This window comes from Stigmatopora nigra, chromosome 4, assembly GCF_051989575.1.
Source record: "Stigmatopora nigra isolate UIUO_SnigA chromosome 4, RoL_Snig_1.1, whole genome shotgun sequence".
In the NCBI taxonomy this organism is placed as follows: domain Eukaryota; kingdom Metazoa; phylum Chordata; class Actinopteri; order Syngnathiformes; family Syngnathidae; genus Stigmatopora; species Stigmatopora nigra.
Genome location: NC_135511.1, coordinates 17,392,652 through 17,413,734, shown reverse-complemented (window position 1 = coordinate 17,413,734; position 21,083 = coordinate 17,392,652). Strand labels below are relative to the sequence as shown.

General features: G+C 37.0%; 1 long non-coding RNA gene across 1 annotated transcript; it reads left to right on the top strand.

The window, feature by feature from the left end:
* The first annotated feature begins 390 nt into the window (after positions 1-390).
* On the top strand, positions 391-4,110 carry LOC144195843 (uncharacterized). The gene is made up of 2 exons (XR_013326168.1): positions 391-484; positions 3,899-4,110. It is a non-coding gene; the product is annotated as an uncharacterized LOC144195843 (long non-coding RNA).
* The last annotated feature ends 16,973 nt before the right edge of the window (positions 4,111-21,083 follow it).

The following is a 21,083-nucleotide window of genomic DNA, read 5'->3' as shown; positions in this document are numbered from 1 at the left end:
TTTTTTAACGAAAAAAAGCCTTACTATACTATGTCGTTTTTTAAAGAAAAAAAGCCTTACTATACTACGTCGTTTTTTAAAGAAAAAAGCCTTACTGTACTATGTCGTTTTTTAACGAAAAAAAGCCTTACTATGCTATGTCCATTTTTAAGCCTTACTATACTATGTCATTTTTTAAAGAAAATAAGCCTTACTATACTATGTCGTTTTTTAAAGAAAAAAAGCCTTACTATACTATGTCGTTTTTTAAAGAAAATAAGCCCGAGTATACTATGTCCATTTTTAAGCCTTACTATACTACGTCGTTTTTTAAAGAAAATAGCCTTGTAATACAATAAAAGTATGATTGAGAAGAGACAAAACAACAAATACTACTGCTTATTCTTTAAGAGTGGTGGCCCAGTGGATAAGACATCGGTTTCCCAATCCTTTGGTCTTGGGTTCGAGTCCAAGTGCAAGCAAAGATTTTCCCACTATTACTCAGGTACATGAAAAATATATAAGTACAAGTACTACTGCTTTCTCTCACAGAGTGGTGGCCCAATGGATAAGTCATCAGTCTCACACATCTGTGGTCCTGGGTTCGAATCCAAGTGCAAGCAAAGATTTTCCGAATATTATTCAGTTAAAAGAATAAGTATTTATGGCTAACTGAATAAGTCTTACTATACTATGTCATTTTTTTGGTTGAAAAAAGTCTTACTATATTATGTCATTTTTTCAGCAGAAATAGAGCCTTACTATACTATGTCGTTTTTTTAGCAGAAATAAAGCCTTATTATATTTATCATACATGACATTTTAGCCGTTTTTGCTACTTTTTTGGTGGCGGGTCGTGACCAGAGCGACACCACGAATGAACTCTACGCCAAGCTCCGGAGAATTAGCGAGGTCACGACCACGCCAGCGCCGAAATGAACCTTTGACTAGCGTCGGGAGACGGAGGAAAGAGTGGCAAAGTATATTGCTAACAAATGAGTTTTGGCTCATCTTTGGAGATTGGCTCTTTTGATTGGCTGCCCGAGTCTCTTTGCTCCACAGCAATTAGGAGCCGCGAAACTGCCGCATTCCGCCGAGACCAAAAGATGGACTAGCCCCTCCCATTCCGGAGTGTGGACTGAACCAATCGGAAGACGGGGGGTGAATAATCTAATCCGGGATGCGAAACTTCTGAAACGTAGTAAAAAAATATATGCGGAAAAAGCCTTACTATACATGGTCATTTTTTAACGGAAAAAGCCTTACTATACATGGTCATTTTTTTTAACGGAAAAAGCCTTACTATACATGGTAATTTTTTTAACGCAAAAAGCCTTACTATACATGGTCATTTTTTAACGGAAAAAGCCTAACTATACATGGTCATTTTTTTAACGCAAAAAGTCTTACTATACATGGTCATTTTTTTAACGGAAAAAGCTTTACTATACATGGTCATTTTTTTAACGCAAAAAGCCTTACTATACATGATCATTTTTTAACGCAAAAAGCCTTACTATACATGGTCATTTTTTTAACGCAAAAAGCCTTACTATACATGGTCATTTTTTTAACGGAAAAAGCCTTACTATACATGGTCATTTTTTTAACGGAAAAAGCCTTACTATACATGGTCATTTTTTTTAACACAAAAAGCCTTACTATACATGGTCATTTTTTTAACGCAAAAAGCCTTACTATACATGGTAATTTTTTTAACGCAAAAAGCCTTACTATACATGGTCATTTTTTAACGGAAAAAGCCTAACTATACATGGTCATTTTTTTAACGCAAAAAGTCTTACTATACATGGTCATTTTTTTAACGGAAAAAGCTTTACTATACATGGTCATTTTTTTAACGCAAAAAGCCTTACTATACATGATCATTTTTTAACGCAAAAAGCCTTACTATACATGGTCATTTTTTTAACGCAAAAAGCCTTACTATACATGGTCATTTTTTTAACGGAAAAAGCCTTACTATACATGGTCATTTTTTTAACGGAAAAAGCCTTACTATACATGGTCATTTTTTTTAACACAAAAAGCCTTACTATACATGGTCATTTTTTTAACGCAAAAAGCCTTACTATACATGGTAATTTTTTTAACGCAAAAAGCCTTACTATACATGGTCATTTTTTAACGGAAAAAGCCTAACTATACATGGTCATTTTTTTAACGCAAAAAGTCTTACTATACATGGTCATTTTTTTAACGGAAAAAGCTTTACTATACATGGTCATTTTTTTAACGCAAAAAGCCTTACTATACATGATCATTTTTTAACGCAAAAAGCCTTACTATACATGGTCATTTTTTTAACGCAAAAAGCCTTACTATACATGGTCATTTTTTTAACGGAAAAAGCCTTACTATACATGGTCATTTTTTTAACGGAAAAAGCCTTACTATACATGGTCATTTTTTTTAACACAAAAAGCCTTACTATACATGGTCATTTTTTTAACGCAAAAAGCCTTACTATACATGGTCATTTTTTTAACGCAAAAAGCCTTACTATACATGGTCATTTTTTAACGGAAAAAAACTTTAGTATATATTGATAGTCATTTTTTAAGGAAATAAAAAGACTTACCGTAGGGTGGCCCTGTGGATGAGTGGTTAGCGTGTCGGCCTCACAGTCCTGGGTCGAAATTCCGAATGGTTCACCTGTGTGGAGTTTGCGGAAAAAAAGCTTTACTATACATGGTCATTTTTTAACAGAAAAGGCCTTACTATACATGGTCATTTTTTAACAGAAAAAGCCTTACTATGCATGGTCATTTTTAACAGAAAAACCTTTACTATACATGGCCATTTTTAATAGAAAAAGCCTCATTATACATGGTATTTTTTTAACAGAAAAACCCTTACTATACATAGCCATTTTTTACAAAAAAAAGTCTTACTATAGATGGTCATCGTAGGGTGGCCCGGTGGGTGAGTGGTTAGCGCGTCGGCCTCACAGTGGGGGTCCTGGGTTGAAATCCCGAATGGTTCACCTGTGTGGAGTTTACAGAAAAAAGTTTTACTATACATGGTCATTTTTTAACAGAAAAGCCTTACTATACATGGTCATTTTTTAACAGAAAATAAGCCTTACTATACATGGTCATTTTTTACGGAAAAAAAGCCTTACTAAACATGGTCAGTTTTTACGGAAAAAAACCTTACTATACATGGCCATTTTTAACAAAAAAAAGCCTTACTATACATGGTCATTTTAAACGGAAAAAAGCCTTACTAAACATGGTCAGTTTTTACGGAAAAAAACCTTACTATACATGGTCATTTTAACAAAAAAGCCTTACTATACATGGTCATTTTCAAGAGAAAAGTCCTTACTATACATGGACATTTTTACGAAAAAATAGCCTTACTATACATGGTCATTTTTAAACAAAAAACGTGATAATCGAGGGATTTCTGTATAGCACAAGTATGTGTGAATGTGTGTGTGTGTGCTGCAGTTGATGCTCATTTCCAGTCAGAGCCCCAGAAGGCCAATGGCTAGCGCTCGGTCACTGCAGGGCGTCCTCCCCGTCCTGCCCGTCCTCCCCGTCCTCCCCCGTCCTCCCTCCACTGACTTCATCTACGGTCACTCTAACCTTGTCTGACATATTCACCATCCCGCTCTCGTGTTCATGTGCGCACATTCAGGAATCCTCGCTACCAGGATTATCGGCGTTTAAACGCACACTAGGATGATTCAATTTCCTATTTTTTTCCACATTTGTGAATCTCACTTATAAGTTTTTACTTCAATATTGTGCTCGACCAATAACATTGTAAAGTGGCAATGTTTTTTTTGTGTCTATCAGTCAGCTTCCAATCAGCTAATTGGATAATTTTATTCTATTATTTATCTATTACTTTTTATTGATTATCTATGTTTGTTTTTTGTTGTCCATAGACTCAACAACCAAAACCATGGAAGTGATTCTGGCCTTGAGACGGAACAAGACCGCTCTGCCCTGCTGACCTCACTTGGACTACATATTTAGTCATTTATTATTTATTAATGATTTTTTGGTCTGTTTGTTGCTGTTATTTGTGCACTACAGCTTTAAATCTCATTAAACCTGTATAATGAAATACAAATAAAAGCATTCAATTCAATTGAAATATTGTCGCTGATGTTTTTTAATTTTTTTTGGAAATATATATTATTTTGTTGTTTATAGCCCTCGACACTTATTTACAGTTCTAAACATGAAATCCATTTCACCCCTTCAATGGCAGCCAATGAGCCAATACTTAGAAATCAATAAATACACAAAATTTTAGTCGTATCTCAAGATAAATAATTGCTCAAACTTTTACTTGTATCTCAAGATAAATATTTGCTCAAAATTTGACTCGTAGCTTAAGACAAATATTTGCTCAAAATTTGACTCGTATCTCAAGAAAATAAATTGCAATTTTTTTACTCATATCTCAAAATAATTATTTGCTCAAAATTTTACTCTTATTTCATGATAATTTGCTCAAAATTTTATTCATCTCAAGATAAACTTTTGCTCCAAATTTCACTCGTATCTCAAAATAGATATTTGCTTAAAATTCTTACTCAAATCTCAATATTTGATCAAAAATTTTCTCATATCTCAATATTTTTGCTCAAAATTTTACTCCTATCTCAATATTTGCACCAAATTTTACTCATAGCTCAATATTTGCTCTAAATTTTACTCAGCTCAATATTTGCTCAAAATTTTACTCATATCTCAATATTTGCTCAAAATTTTACTCATATCTCAATATTTCCTCAAAATTGTACTCATCTCAATATTTGCTCAAAATGTTACTCACACCTCAATATTAGCTCAAAACTTTACTCATATCTCAATATTTGCTCCAAATCTTACTCATATCTCAATATTTTTGCTCAAAATTTTACTCCTATCTCAATATTTATCAAAATTTTACTCATATCTCAACATTTGCTCAAAATTTTACTCCTATCTCAAATCGCTCTTATGTCAGGGCACTCGTAAGTCGAGGTACCACCATATTCCCATCAATCATTTTCCATCCATACAACTCACCGTCACAAGAGCCACAGGGGTAGGGGGTGCCGGAGCCGAGCGCCAGCCAGCCATGGAGGACAGCCAGCCAGCCCTGATGATTCCTGGTCCTGATTATTATCAGGCCTGGAACAACCTTTTGAGTACAGAAATAAAAAGTTAGTAAGGAAGTTTGTGCAACTCTTGTGTCTTGTAACAGTGTTCCTTATTAATGTGTTATTTGTTTATGCGGATGAATTATTGAAAATTGGGTGCATGGTACAAAGGTTCAAGTCTACAGATAATGACTCCTTTCCATTCTCTCCCAATGGCTTGTGTTTGTCATTTTCTTGAATATAAAAGTTGCATAATTGATGCGTATCGGCGGGCCACATCAATTAATGATGTCAGTCTTTTTAGGTGTTTGCGTCGCGTCGGGTCGCCATCGTTCAATTTCTCGCCTTCAAATTAAAAGCGTTGGTGTCGATGATGTTTTGCGTGATTCTCGCGGTGTTCGTCTGGCGTCTCTGGCGAGTTGGCACGGGTCAAGTGGGCTGCGTCCAAGTTAAAAATGAGGAAAGATGAAAAGAAAACGAAGGGGGGAAAAAGTTTGCCGTGGCTGCTGTGATGTAAATGCCCTTATTTAGTAATTTATAGAAGAGGGAATTGAGCACAAGTCTGTGGAGATTCATCAACTATTGATGTGTGTAATCTTTCAGATCCTGCCAACACGATGATCATGATCTGCGTTAGTGCGGGAAGCCCCCCACACACCCCCTACCCCCAACACCCTCCTTTTTAAACCTCACAGCCATTCTTATTCCTTTCACTTTCCATCCCAGTCACTCAAAAAAACAAAAAAAATCAACGCTTTGTTGGCGACGATAGACGTCTTGATAAGAGCGGGAATTCTAGAGGGAAATCCGGGAGTGGTTCGGGAACGGGGAAAAACATAAATGATGATTTTCAATGGCGTTTAACTACCGAGGGGACCCTAGGCGTCCATTTTTGTAGTTTTTTTGTGGGTCATGGTAAGTTTGACCTTTTGTTAGTATGTTAAAACATTAATGGTTTAGTATAAGTGGGCTTGAAAAACTGAATTTGGAAGGAAAAGTACGCATGAGCATGGAAATTAGGGGTGAAATAGCGGCTCTCGAGCTGTAAATGGCTCTTTGCGTTTTAACTCTTTGATTTGGCAATGACGGATAGATGAAAAATGGAGATATATGATAGTTGGAATTTTGACAGGATAGTAAGTACGATAAGTACGTATTTTTACACATTTTTAAGTGGAAGGAAACTTGTTCATTTATTTATGTCTACAATTTATTTTGCTGTGTCTGTATTCTCACCATCTTGCTACAGTGAAATTATATCATCTAATCTCATTTATATTTGACAGATTTCCAGATTTTTCAATTAAAATATGAAAATAAATTGCTAAATATGCACCTCCTTAATTTTGAAAAGAATACAAACATTTTTTTCATATTAAAAGGTTATTAGGCCATTTATTTTTATTTATTTAAAAAAAGTGAATGTGTAACCTTAGCTGTTGCGCAAAATAATGGCCGCCAGTTAAAATAGAGCATTTTTTTAAAAGTTGTTTCCAATTTTCTAAGAGTGGAATGTGATAATACCACAAATTAAAAAAAATGCACTACACTAATTAAGTACTGAAATGACTAATTAAAAAGTATGTCAAACAAATCTGTCTTTGCGCTAGTTCTTATTAAAAGGCAACATTATTTTTTTACTAAATGGGAGTGGCTGCCATTTTTTTGTTCATTCTACTGGACTGGGACGGAATGGGATTTTTGGGTCTGGGATTTTGGGTCTGGGATTTTGGGTCTGGGATTTTGGGTCTGGGATTTTGGGTCTGGGATTTTGGGTCTGGGATTTTGGGTCTGGGATTTTGGGTCTGGGATTTTGGGTCTGGGATTTTGGGTCTGGGATTTTGGGTCTGGGATTTTGGGTCTGGGATTTTGGGTCTGGGATTTTGGGTCTGGGATTTTGGGTCCGGGATTTTGGGTCCGGGATTTTGGGCCTAAAATTTGGCTTGAAATGGGAATTTTTCTTAAGAAAATCCCTGCGTCCATTGGCCAGGCAGGCACAGATGGTAGAAAATATTGGCATGAGTTTCAATGGCAACCAGATTGCCAAATATGACATGGGCAACATTTGCGATTAAAGTGACAAAGCCTCAGCTGTGCGTTTTACATACGTATGTTTGGCCCCACATGCCACTAACGCACTTTGCCAAACAGGGAAACTGGAATGACTGATAGAAACATTCATTTTCTGACACATTTATCTTCAATTAGGGTCACGGGGAGGGTGCTGGAGACTATCCCAACTGACTGGGCCAGAGGAGGGGGACACCCTGAATCGGTGGTCAGCCAATTGTAGGGTATAATGAGACAAATGAGGAACTATAGGTTGCGTGGGTTTTCTGGGGGTATTCCAGTTCTTTGCCACATCCCAAAAAAACATGCTAGGCTAGCTAATACAACACTCGAAATCAAGGGTGTCAAACTGGTGGTTGGCGGGCCATATTAACGTCAACTCGATTTTATGTGGGCCGGACCATTTTAGATATAATATTTAGATTTTTTTTTTATAAATGGATTAAAATAACTGGATTAAAAGCTCTGAATATTCAATTTTTAATGGATCTAAAACAATGTTTATCTTAGCTTTTTTATACATATTTTTAGATTTTACAAATTATTTTTGAACTAAAAACACAGAAGAAAATATTTAAAAAATACAATTATGGATTTAAATGGGGAAAATCAGGAAAATTAATATAAATCTATACTCGTCATTTTAATTTAATCCTAATACAGAAAATCTGCACTCATGATTAACTTTCGCGGGCCGCACAAAATGAAGCGGCGGACCATATTTGGCCCGCGGGCCGCCACTTTGACACCAGTACTCTAAATAATTGATTGTCCTTTGTCTTATTTTTGCCCTGTGATTGGCTGGCCACCCAATTCAATAGGCTCTAGCACCCTCAACAACTCTTATGAGGATAAGCAGTTCAGAAAATGAATAAACCAAAGTTTAAACGCAAAACCAGAACGACAAAAGCTTTAAAAAAAGTCTCAAGGAATATGTTAAAAGTAATAAAAAGCACCCAAATGACAGACAAGTGGGATTAAAAACAAGGCTGTTGAATATTTCAACGCAATTTCATACACAATTGACAAGAAAAATGTTTTTTGTTACAAAAGGCGTCTCAATGCGGTTAACCTTGCGATAGTTCAGCGTAGTTAAAAGTGCCACTGATATTTTAAAAATCCCCGTAAATAATCCACGCATGGCGAGATCTCCCCGAAGGGTGACCGTCGCACCCGCGTTTGATTTGTATACAAAACAAATCTAATGCACGCATCAACACGTATTTAACATATGCCGCCGCCTCATTAATTATTCAGCAAATGATGTTTTCATTTTTAATCGCCGATGTTTCTTTTTTTTTCCAGAAACGGGAGGACAAAGACCCCAAAAGTGGGAAATAAAAATGTTTTGTTGATGTTAATCAAACACTATGGAAAAATATTGGTGTCAAAGTGGTGGTGGGAGGGCCGGATTTGGTCCACAATGTCGTTTTGGGCGGCCCGTAAAAGTCAATGTTTTCTGCAAAATTTTAAATGAAGAAATTAAATGATTTTTGCTTTTCTTTTTGGAAAATTAAAATATATCTATCAAAATATGTTTACTGTCCAGATGATAAAAAAAATTGAAAGAAATACTTTTTGGGGTGATTTTTTTATAAACCCATAAATATTTTTTGAAAGTGCAATTTCTTAAAATATATTTAACTGTTTTATTTTTAAATAAAAACAGATGATTACAAAAAGATTATTTAAGCTTTTTAGAAGAAAAAAACTCAAAATAATTGCATTTTATTCTTTTTATATCACATTTTTAACCCCAAAATATATATTTTAAATCTGAAATATGCCAAAATAAACAGATAACATTTCCATTTTCCCTTTTTTTATCATTTCACAAGAACATCTAATATTTGTCCTATTTATTTTAAAAGAAAAGTTAATTCAAACAAAAAAAAATACAAAAAAAAAATCTTCTCAAAATACGATTTTGACATCTCTAAACTATCTAAAAACCATTATAAAAACCACCCACTGACAACAGAATGAATTCTCGCACCCTAGTTAACACCCGAATAAAACTACCAAACAACATGACCCCCCCACCAAAACGACTGGACGCCCCTGACATACCAAAACAACCTAAACCAAAACAATTTCCACCCAATAATCCCCAACCCTTCTCCCATCCTTCTCCCAATCAATCCACCAAAAACAGCAACGGTTCCGCTAGCCCCGCCCCTCTTTTCCCCCCCCTTCCCCCAGTAAGGGTCAGTAACCCGCGTCGGCGCGTCGGCGAACAAGTGAACTCACCCAGAAGTTGAACCGTGAAGGTTAGATGTGTTCAGGAGGCCATTTGTAACACACAAGTGAGTCATCATGCAGCCATGCACAGCGCCGTTCGCCATAATAAGCATTTGCCGATGAATAAACACAAGTGGACAGGCTTGTATGGGAGTGGGGGGGTGCCGTGAATGTTATGTAAATGTACGCTACGCCGTGCTAACGTATGTACACGGAAAATACACCTGCCCCCCGCAAACTCCCAGTCAAATCGTGGTAAGTCCGTCTTGTGGATGTGAGCAATATGTCGGAATGACGGTGCCTTTGCCAATGGCGTCTTTACTCACGAGGGCGGACGCGTAAAATAAAGCACTCTGACAGAAAATGTCACAGACTGTCATATAAGCATTTAATGCACGTCCTCAAAAATGTTATGTGTCTTTTACCAGGTTTTTTTTAATGAAAGAGTTTCAGTTTGATTACTGTATTTTCACGACTATTAGGTGCATTGCATTTAAAGGCGCACCGTCAATGAATGACACTTTTTAATTGTTTTCTCTATATAAAGTAAACTGGATTATAAGGCGCCCTGTCTATTTTGGAGAAAATTTTAAGACTTTTAAGTGCGCCTTATAGTCGTGAAAATACGTATACGACTGTAAAGTGCACTGCATTTAAAGGCGCACCGTCAATGAATGACACTTTTTAATTTTTTTCTATATATAAAGTACACTGGATTATAAGGTGCCCTGTCTATTTTGGAGAAAATTTCAGATTTTTAAGTGCGCCTTATAGTCGTGAAAATACGTATATGACTATAAAGTGCACTGCATTTAAAGGCGCATCGTCAATGAATGACACTTTTTAATTTTTTTCTATATATAAAGTACACTGGATTATAAGGCGCCCTGTCTATTTTGAAGAAAATTTTAAGACTTTTAAGTGCGCCTTATAGTCGTGAAAATACGTATGACTATAAAGTGCACTGCATTTAAAGGCGCACCGTCAATGAATGACATATTTTAATTGTTTTTCCATATGTAAAGCTCACTGGATTATAAGGTCTATTTTGGAGAAAATTTCAGACTTTTAAGTGCGCCTTATAGTCGTGAAAATATGTATATGACTATAAAGTGCACTGCATTTAAAGGCGCACTGTCAATGAATGACACATTTGAATTGTTTTTCCATATATAAAGCATATTGGATTATATTATGTCTATTTTGGATAAAATTTAACTTTTAAGTGCTCCTTATAGTCGTGAAAATACGGTATTTGCTGTGGATATCAGTTCGCAGTCATTTAAGCACAGAATGACAGTTTTTGTTTTTTTGATAAAAAAAAATTCAGATAAAAAAAAATTCTTGAAGTGGGATCTGGGCAGAGAGAGTGAAATATTAACTTATTTTCTCGCATATTAGCCGCCTCTGTGTATAAGCCGTAGCATTAAAATCATTGAATTTGACAATTTCCCTCATATAAGCCGCCCCTTGATTCACAATTTTCACCTCCATATTCTTAGTTTTAATAGGGAGTACAAATGTGTTACTTTGAAAGGGAAAATCTTAAGAAAAATCAACGCACATGGAAGAATTGCAATGGCAGACACGAGTAAGTGAGTTTTTTTCCCGTTTTTATGCAAGATACATTTTTTTTTTCATTCATAAACGTCAAAATTAATTTAATTTAGCATTTTATCTGTTTATCCTTTCTCTAATTTGAAATAATCAGCCACATTATCTTGCCTTATGCCGTTTTGTCTTTGTCACCTTCCAGTTTAATATATATCAAGTCTAATTTATGCGCATATAAGCCTTACCCTCGATTCAGTCATCATATTTTTTACCTACAAATACAACAATAAAATCCCCTATATACAATAATAATTCATTTTATAGTCTTTCCCTCAAATAACCTCTTTACATTCCATCTTTAACTACATCAGTCGGCCTTAAAAAACAAAAAACACCATAAAAATGACATCCTACCACCATATACAACCTAACCCAAGACCTAATAACACCAAAATCGAATGTCAAAAACAACTACCTCCTCCATTTTACACATCCTAATTTCCCAAATCCACTATATCATCCATATAAGCAGATAATATTCCGAGACATGATGTATAAACTCATGGATGGATGCCTGGCAGGGCATACATTAATGCATGGATGGTTATGATTCAACAACACATACACATACACACACATACATAGCTTGTACAGTAGTATATTCAACACCTGCTTACATCATCCTGCTAGAAGCGTTTAAAAAGGGTTTGTGAAAAATCAGTGTGTGGCTTCCGTGGCACCCCCGCGCACCTCTCTCTCTCTCTTGGTGTCAAAAGCAATTTCATTGTGTTGTGTCTGAGAGGCTGCCGACAGGCAGGGAATCTCATTACAAGGCATTATTAGACAGATACTTCATGTGGTTAAGATTACACAGCAATGTTGCCATACACTCTCAGCAGAAAAGCTCAAGGAATTCAATCCATCCCATCATTGGCATCGTCAGCGTCCAGTGGGAGAACAAACAACTTGACTTTCACAGTTCAATTAATCACAAACAATGGGTAAGGTCAGATTTGGGGATGGTAGACAAAGGGCGAATTTCAAATGCTGGTTTTAATGAAATGAATGTGGAGTTCTGGATTTGAAGAAAGTACTTAACTACTGTATTTTCTCAGCGTATTTGTTGATGACTGAATGGAGGGTAAGGCTTATTTGCGCATAAATTAGAGTTGACATAGATGAAATTGCAAGGTGACAAAGACAAAACACCATAACGTGGACGATTATTTCAAAATTGAGGAAAGATAAACAGATAAAATGCTTAAAAAAATGTATTTTGACACAAATAAACCATATTTTGCATAAAAAAAACTTTTTTATCCGAGACTAGGACACACTTCCTGGTTGTACTGCTCACTTGACTTCCTTTTTGAATTTGTCTATGTGTAGGCAACATTTTTTAGGGATGTGGAATCAAGCAATTAATTCTCAAAAATACCAAATGCGATGATTTTTTTGAAGATTTTCCCTTCAAAGTAACACATTTGTACTCCCTATTAAAACCATAAATATGGAAGTGAAAATTGTGAATCCGGGGGCGGCTTATACGAGGGAAATTGCCAAATACAACTATTTTAAAGCCATTTTAAGGGTATGGCTTATACACAAAGGCGGCTAATATGCGAAAAATACAGTAATTATTCATACATACAAAAAATGTACAAATTTTGCTTGGCCAAAGATTCCCGAGCCGCCTCATTTAAAAGTTGAGTCTCTGAAATGTTGGATCTCGTTTGTCAATAATTAAAATATTACAGTACTTGTTCATTACTTGCTAAATGCTGTTTAGTCTAAACAAAAAACTATATCAACTATATCTTTAGCATTACGCTAGCTGGGAAACTTCTGAATATTTAGCTAAATCGCCTTGTATTTACTTAGATTATATTAGATAATTTTATTAATCTCATATTCGAGAGTGAGAATACAGACACAGAAAAACACATTTTAGACATAAATAAACAGGAAATAAATAAGCCTGTTACTGAAATATATATTTAGCGACGGCGTATGAATGCTCATTTGAACGTGGCATTCCCAAAAAGCGCCCATCCCCCATTTCCCAATGGCCGCCGCCTCGTCTCGCGTGGCCTCAAGCGCGAATGTCATTTCCCATCATGGCCGACGCAAACAACAAACAACCACGCATCAGCAAGGTCGATCGTAGATGTTTTCCCGACATTATATAATAACCTTTGCATTGTTTACACTCGTATTATTTATATATTTTTTGAGCTACACTTTGAAATCTATCGTCATCACCATTTCGTAGCATTTAATGACTGCGTCATATTTCAAAAAGTTTATTCCAAAGCATATCGATTTGTTCATTCATGTCCAGACGAGGATTTGTGGGAAAGCCACAGCTGCCCAGAATCAATAGCGGTCAATTTCCAAGCCCACCCTAACCATTGTCTATCCTACCGTTGAAACCAGTGCACTAAAGTACCGTAATTTCACGAATATAAGGCGCACCGCATTAGTATAAGGCGCACCCTCAATGTATGACATTTTTTTCCATATATAAGGCGCACTGTATTATAAGGCGCACTGTATTATAGGGTGCACTGTATTATAAGGCGCACTGTCTATTTTGGAGAAAATTGAAGACTTAAGTGCGCCTTATAGTGGTGAAAATACGGTACTTGCTATTGACTTCAAGGTATGAAGCATTCACTCACTACACAGTCACCTCTAGAGCCAGCCATTGTTGATGTTTTGGATTTTTTGTATAAAATCTTGCAGTGGGGGAGGAGCTATATGATGGAAGATGTTGTAAACTAAGATGGCATCTGCATATTTCACAGTATTCTTTCAGTTCAGGCATTTGTGTTTTTTTAAATATCTGACAATGGTGGTTTTTTGTTTTTGGTTTTCAGTTTTTTCCATATATAAGTCGCACTGTATTATAAGGCGCACTGTCTATTTTGGAGAAAATTTAAGACTTTTAAGTGCGCCTTATAGTCGTGAAAATACGGTATTCATACTTGCCGACTCCATCACCAAAATTCATTCAAATCTACAAAAAAAAATCAGATTTTTTGCGGTTTTTAGTCTGATCCGCCTACTCTCGCAATTACGGGTGTATGAAACATTCACGTCAAATGCAGACTATTCATATTTCATACGGCATTTTGCAGGCATCCAATGAATAAATGATACCGTGAAAGTGGGCATAACCTCTGCTTCGGCATATCGCCACGCCATGGCCTATTTCTTGGCTTTTCTCAATGGCCGGTGTGACTAATTCATTGTAGTGTGACTACCCTTGAAGGATTCATACGGTGGTGTCTAAGGTGTGGCACGTGGGCCGGAAATGGTCCGCTAGGGGGTTCGATTTGGGCCTTTGTAGCTCATTCATACTATACGTAGAGAATTAAATGCTCTATTTTTTTTCAATAAAAGCGCCGTCAAAAAGTCTATCTCTGTCTCTGTATCTCTCTATCTCTCTATCTCTCTATCTCTCTATCTCTCTATCTCTCTATCTCTCTATCTCTCTATCTCTCGATCTCTCGATCTCTCGATCTCTCGATCTCTCGATCTCTCGATCTCTCGATCTCTCGATCTCTCGATCTCTCGATCTCTCGATCTCTCGATCTCTCGATCTCTCGATCTCTCGATCTCTCGATCTCTCGATCTCTCGATCTCTCGATCTCTCGATCTCTCGATCTCTCGATCTCTCGATCTCTCGATCTCTCGATCTCTCTATCTCTCTATCTCTCTATCTCTCTATCTCTCTATCTCTCTATCTCTCTATCTCTCTATCTCTCTATCTCTCTATCTCTCTATCTCTCTATCTCTCTATCTCTCTATCTCTCTATCTCTCTATCTCTCTATCTCTCTATCTCTCTATCTCTCTATCTCTCTATCTCTCTATCTCTCTATCTCTCTATCTCTCTATCTCTCTATCTCTCTATCTCTCTATCTCTCTATCTCTATCTCTATCTCTCTATCTCTATCTCTATCTCTATCTCTACCTCTACATTTACCTCTATCTCTATCTCTATCTCTATCTCTATCTCTATCTCTATCTCTACCTCTACATTTACCTCTATCTCTATCTCTATCTCTATCTCTATCTCTATCTCTATCTCTATCTCTATCTCTATCTCTATCTCTATCTCTATCTCTATCTCTATCTCTATCTCTATCTCTATCTCTATCTCTATCTCTATCTCTATCTCTATCTCTATCTCTATCTCTATCTCTATCTCTATCTCTATCTCTATCTCTATCTCTATCTCTATCTCTATCTCTATCTCTATCTCTATCTCTATCTCTATCTCTATCTCTATCTCTATCTCTATCTCTATCTCTATCTCTATCTCTATCTCTATCTCTATCTCTATCTCTATCTCTATCTCTATCTCTATCTCTATCTCTACCTCTACCTCTACCTCTACCTCTACCTCTACCTCTACCTCTATCTCTACCTCTATATCTATATCTATACTACTGTCACAGTAGCAAGAGGGTGAGAATACAGACACAGAAAACACATTTTACACAATAAATAAGGTAAATAAATAAATACACATATAAACACATAAATAAGTGTATATATATGTATATATATTTCAGCAACACACTTATTTATCTATTTATTTGTGTATTTATATATGAACTTATTTTTCACCTATTAATTTATATCTAAAATTTAATCACAAAATGTATTTATGTATTTTTTGTGTGTATTTATTTATTAGCCTTATTTATTGTGTAAAATGTCTTTTCTATGTCTGTATTCTCACCCTCTTGCTACTATGACAACAAAATTTCCCAAATACGTGATGAATAAAGTTATCTAATCTAATTCTAACGGCAAAAAGTAAGTAAACTTTTTGATCCGGCCCACAAAAAAAACTATCCGGCCTGAATTTAGCCCGCCAACCCAACCGAGTTTGCCAACCCTGGATTGATGAAAAGCTCAGCGTGAAAAAAAAACAGCCCGTCTGTTATATTCACCAGCTTTTGGTCACCTCTGTCCCCGACTATTATAACCATCAGAAAGACTCTCTTATATAACATGTTGTAGCGCATTAATGAAAAATAAGCGTCCTCTCCAACAAAGAACAGACGTAATAATAATTAGCCACGTGAATGGCGCCGTGGCTTCTTATTCTTCCCCAACGACAAACCGGGGACGGAAAAACAGAATTGAGAAAATTGAGAAGCATTTAGCCATTTGGGGGTGTCGTATTTGAACCATATGAAGCCAGCTAGATGATTAATAGGAACATGTAAGTAACAGTAATGGATCACGGTTAATTCCAGCAAAGATGCCAATTAGCTATTTCATAAAAATACAATAATACGGACGATTAGAAAGTCTCAATATGGTTCAGAACGAAAATAAACTTGGTTATCGAGAGGAGTTGGTTCGGGCACGCCTTCCCGGTGAGGTGTTTTGGGGGGTTGGCCTACTGGGAGGATCCCAATGGGCCGATTTGGGACATAATGGGGTGTTTGTGTTTACCCGGTATGACCAAAACGCCCCCCGGAGGAGTTAGGGTGAAGTGGTTGGGGGAGGGGCAAGTCACCTCGGATATGTGGAAAAAAAATGTACCGTATTTTCACGACTATAAGGCGCACTTAAAAGTCTTACATTTTCTCCAAAAAAGACAGTGTGCCTTATAATCCAGTGCGCCTTATATATGGAAAAAAACAGAAAACGAAAAACGAAAAACCACCATTGTCGGATATTAAAAAAACACAAACGCCTGAACTGAAACAATACTGTTAAATATGCAGATGCCATCTTAGTTTACAAAATCTTCCATCATATAGCTCCTCCCCCACTGCAAGACTTTATACAAGAAAATCCAAAACAACACAAAATGGCTGGCTCCAGAGGTGACTGTGAAGTAGTGAGTACTTCATACTTGGAAGTCAATAGCAATTAACCGTATTTTCACGACTATAAGGCGCACTTAAGTCTTAAATTTTCCCCAAAATAGACAGTGCACCTTATAATCCAGTGCGCCTTATATATGGAAAAATTTCCATTCATTGAGGGTGCGCCTTATAATGCGGTGCACCTTATAGTCGTGAAAATACGGTAGTTTTTAATGATGAAAAGTAGTCATTTGGCCTGAAAGTGTTAGGAAAAAAATAAAGATAAGTCGTACTGGGGTGTACTAAGTTGCATTTTTTTTGGGGAGGGCCATTTTTTTATGATTAGAAACTTTGAATAAAGATGATAAAGTAACAAAAGGAAAAAAGCTAAGGGGATTTTGTTAACATACAATAAAAACAATATACTAGGTTACCCTGAAATATATCACAAAATGCAATTGAATATCAGTAACAAAGTGGGACTTATAGTCCGGAAAATACTGCCAGTTAAATGCAAATAACTGCAGTAATGATAATAGAAACGAGAAATTTCAGGAAAGGCCGCACTTTAGATGAAAAGACATTATTTATATACTTTAAGTAAGGTAGTCACACGCAAAAACAATTCAACAAACAAGAAAAAACACTTTTCTTTGAAACCGCAAACAACAAACATGCACGCGAACACCATTCTTACTACGAGTCATCTCTAAATATTTAAATGTTTAATTATTAATAAGAGTATTGTCTGTTGTCGTCAACACGACATGTCCAATGCATTTTGACTACGGAAGGTTGGCAGCGAAAGAGAGGGAACTCCATCGATTTTAGCGGGTTAGCAAAATGCTATTTTTATTTATTTTGTACATAAAATAAAGTTTGTATAGTATTCAAATTTCAGGATAAGTTTGAAATATGAATGAAAGATGATTAAATTTGGGGACAATTTTGTGATAACTCAATTTTTAACTGTAATTTTCAGGGTAAGTAATATGATAATCTGGCATGGGCATGACATTTTGAATTATGTATACTTTTCCCTGTTTTTTGACAGATTTTTCCAATCAGAATTGAAGTTTTCCGTACTCCTCGTCCAATCTTCACAAGATTTTGTCACTGCCTGACATCCCAAAAAGCACTTTTTTTGTCTTTCTTTGAAAAAGTTGCAAACGCTTTGCAAAGCGTTCTGTACAATTCTCTAATGTTTTCTACATTATAAATTATACTTGTCGGATTGATCAAAATGGATAATTGAGTCAGTCTTAGTCTTGACAATCAAAATGGCGCAACTATTCTCCGTAATGTCTATTTCTACACATTTTTGTGACTATTGACTAAATGCCTACAGCACAGGTGTCAAAGTGGAGGCCCGGGGGCCAAAATCTGGCCCGCCGCATTATTTTTGTGGCCCGGGAAAGTAAATGATGAATGCCGACTTTCTGTTTTAGGATCAAATTCCAATGAAGAGTATAGATGTATATTAAATTTCCTGATTTTCCCCCTTTGAAATCAATAATTGTCATTTTTTAATCCATTTTTTTCTGTGTTTTTAGTTAAAAATCATTTTGTAAAATCTAAAATATACTTTAACATTGTTTTAGATTTATAAAAAAATTAATATTCAGGGCCTTTAAACCAGTTCTTATAATCCATTTATACAAATGAAATATAAATATTATATTTAAAATGGTCCGGCCCACATGAAACCGAGTTGACGTTAATGCGGCCCGCGAACCAACCCGATTCTGACACCCTTGACCTACAGAGACGACGGACTGACGGCAGGACCGACTGTCAAAATGGACTGACGGAGGGACAGACGGAATGAAAGTTGGACAAACCGAAGGACGGATTGATTGGACTGAAAGACTGACCTAGGGATGGACAGACTGACAAACGGACAGAAAGATTGATGGACTGACGAAGGGACAAATGGACTAATAGAGCTGATGGACAGAGGGACGGATGGCAGGACAAACAAACTGACCAACGTATGAACTAACAAACAGAAAGAGAAACTATATAGCTGTACCCAACGACATCCGACCTAATTGGGTGTATAGAAAGAAAAATAGCATCCTGGGTGGGGCTACTGACTCAGTATCCAGGGAGAAAGTGGGGTGGAGGGGGGGGGGGGGGGGATGTCACATCTGGACCACCGAGCCAAAGGGGGCGGTCTTAACATACTCCAATGAATCATTACCCATGATTCACGGGCGCCTGGCCGTCATTCGCCGTCCCCTTCCCCGCAGCCACACAGCTGCTGACGACCCCACCCTGGCTTTTACGGCGCTTCACGTGCGTTCCACTAGTATAAAAATTTCATTTCACCTTACCGACAGGTCCCCCCACCCCCCACGCCGCAATTAGTAGGCGGGAAAGCTTTCCAAAGTGGCGCCCGTGGTCGTCGTCCTGGTTGGCGTGCAAATATCAAGCGCCAATGACATTTCCATTGACATTATCTGGCGCTGTTTTGGTTCTCAAATAAAGCATAGAAACTTTGCCCATCGGCCCAAGCGAGCGAGAGTTAACGGAGAACCGGCGCGGTGGGTCAATGTGCTGTACTGTGCGACGGCGTGCCCCCAAGACCGAGTCTGAGTCTAGACACGAGTCAGCCAAGCCGTCCCGCTGACCTATATCCTACAGTTAGACTAAGCGAGAGACGTGGGGAAACCGGGGGAGAGAGGGAATAGAGCGAGAGAGATGATGGGGGGAGGCAAGAGAGAGAGAGACCAGAGAGTGAAAGGCTGCCACGAGAATAAATCCAGGCGGCTATGGATAATTCAGAGTGAGTTAAAAGGGGGGAGGGACGCGAGGAGAGATTCAAAGTGGCAGCTCGCCGAGCAAAGTGAGGAAAAGTACAGTATGGGTAGGAAAGGGGGAACTTGGGAGAGACCGTTGGGGGGTGTTGGGGTGTAGGGGGGGTAAAAATGTCGTTCCCGGGTGGCAGGAAGAAGACACGTTAGTCCCGTTATGGTGGATCTCGGATGGTGCATTGAAATGCATTATTGTTACTAAGGAAGGACTCATGGTGGGATTTGTTGTTGTTTAAAGGGTATTTTTTGGGTGGGGAAAGTCAATGGTGAGGAGTTGGGAAAGTTTTTTTGTGGGGGGGAAGTTGGTGGAGGTTGTTTGGGAAGGGTTAGGAGATGGGATTTTGTCGAGGAGTGTATTTTCTGGTGTATAAGGCGGATCTGTGTATAGGATGTACGCTTAAAATGGCATTGAAATGGTTGGATTTGACGATTTCTCGAGTATAAGCCGCCCCCTGATTCGCAATTTTTATTTTTATATTAATGGTTTTAATAGGGAGTATAAATGTGATACTTAGAAGGGAAAATCTTTTTTAAAAATCATATTTCTGGGATACTGTATGAATTAATTATTGGATTGCACTTCCCGAAAGAGTTTTGCCTAAACGTAGACAAATTAAAAAAGGAAGTCAAGTGACCAGTACAATCAAGAAGTATGTCCATAGCAGTCTAGTTTGTCATCCCTAAGTAAGACGTGAAAATAAGTGTTTTAAATGCTTACCTTTTCTTTATTTTGAAATAAATGACCCTATGGGCCGCATTCAGTTCGTATTTATGCGCATATAAGCCGTACCCTTGATTCAGTCATAATTTTTTGTTAAAAATATGGCTTATAAGCAAGAAAATACGGCAATTTATCAAAAATATTGTAGATAACGACCAATATTTTCAAATTTGACAAAGTCTGCAACCCTGTTTTTTTACACTGTGACTACCAACAGCCTGTGATGATGTTTTTTTGGCTCTAATTGTTATTTTAATAGATTCCTATACAACTTTCTGCTAACTTTCTTATCTTAATAAACCATATCCCCCCCAAAAACACAATTCACCCCCTTGTAAAATATTTTTTTCCAACTCCTGTACAACCAATACTGCTCAAAACACTTCAATTCATCATATTCAACCAAAACATCATCAACAACCTCTGTACCAAATTGCTCCACCTATCATTTCCCCTCCATTGTCGACCATTGAAAAGAAAACGACAATATTTACCCACACAGCCCATAATAACAAAAAAAAAATCTACAAAACCCACCTAAATGATGTTGACGCCATCCCTGGTCATCATAACCACCCCCCAAAAAAACATCCATTTACTTTAATTTGACTCCAATTTAACCCTTTTGTAGACTTTTTCCAAACCGACCAATGGCGTTTCTCGAAAAAAATACATACCGTATTTTCACGACTATAAGGCGCACTTAAAAGTCTTAAATTTTCTCCAAAATAGACAGTGC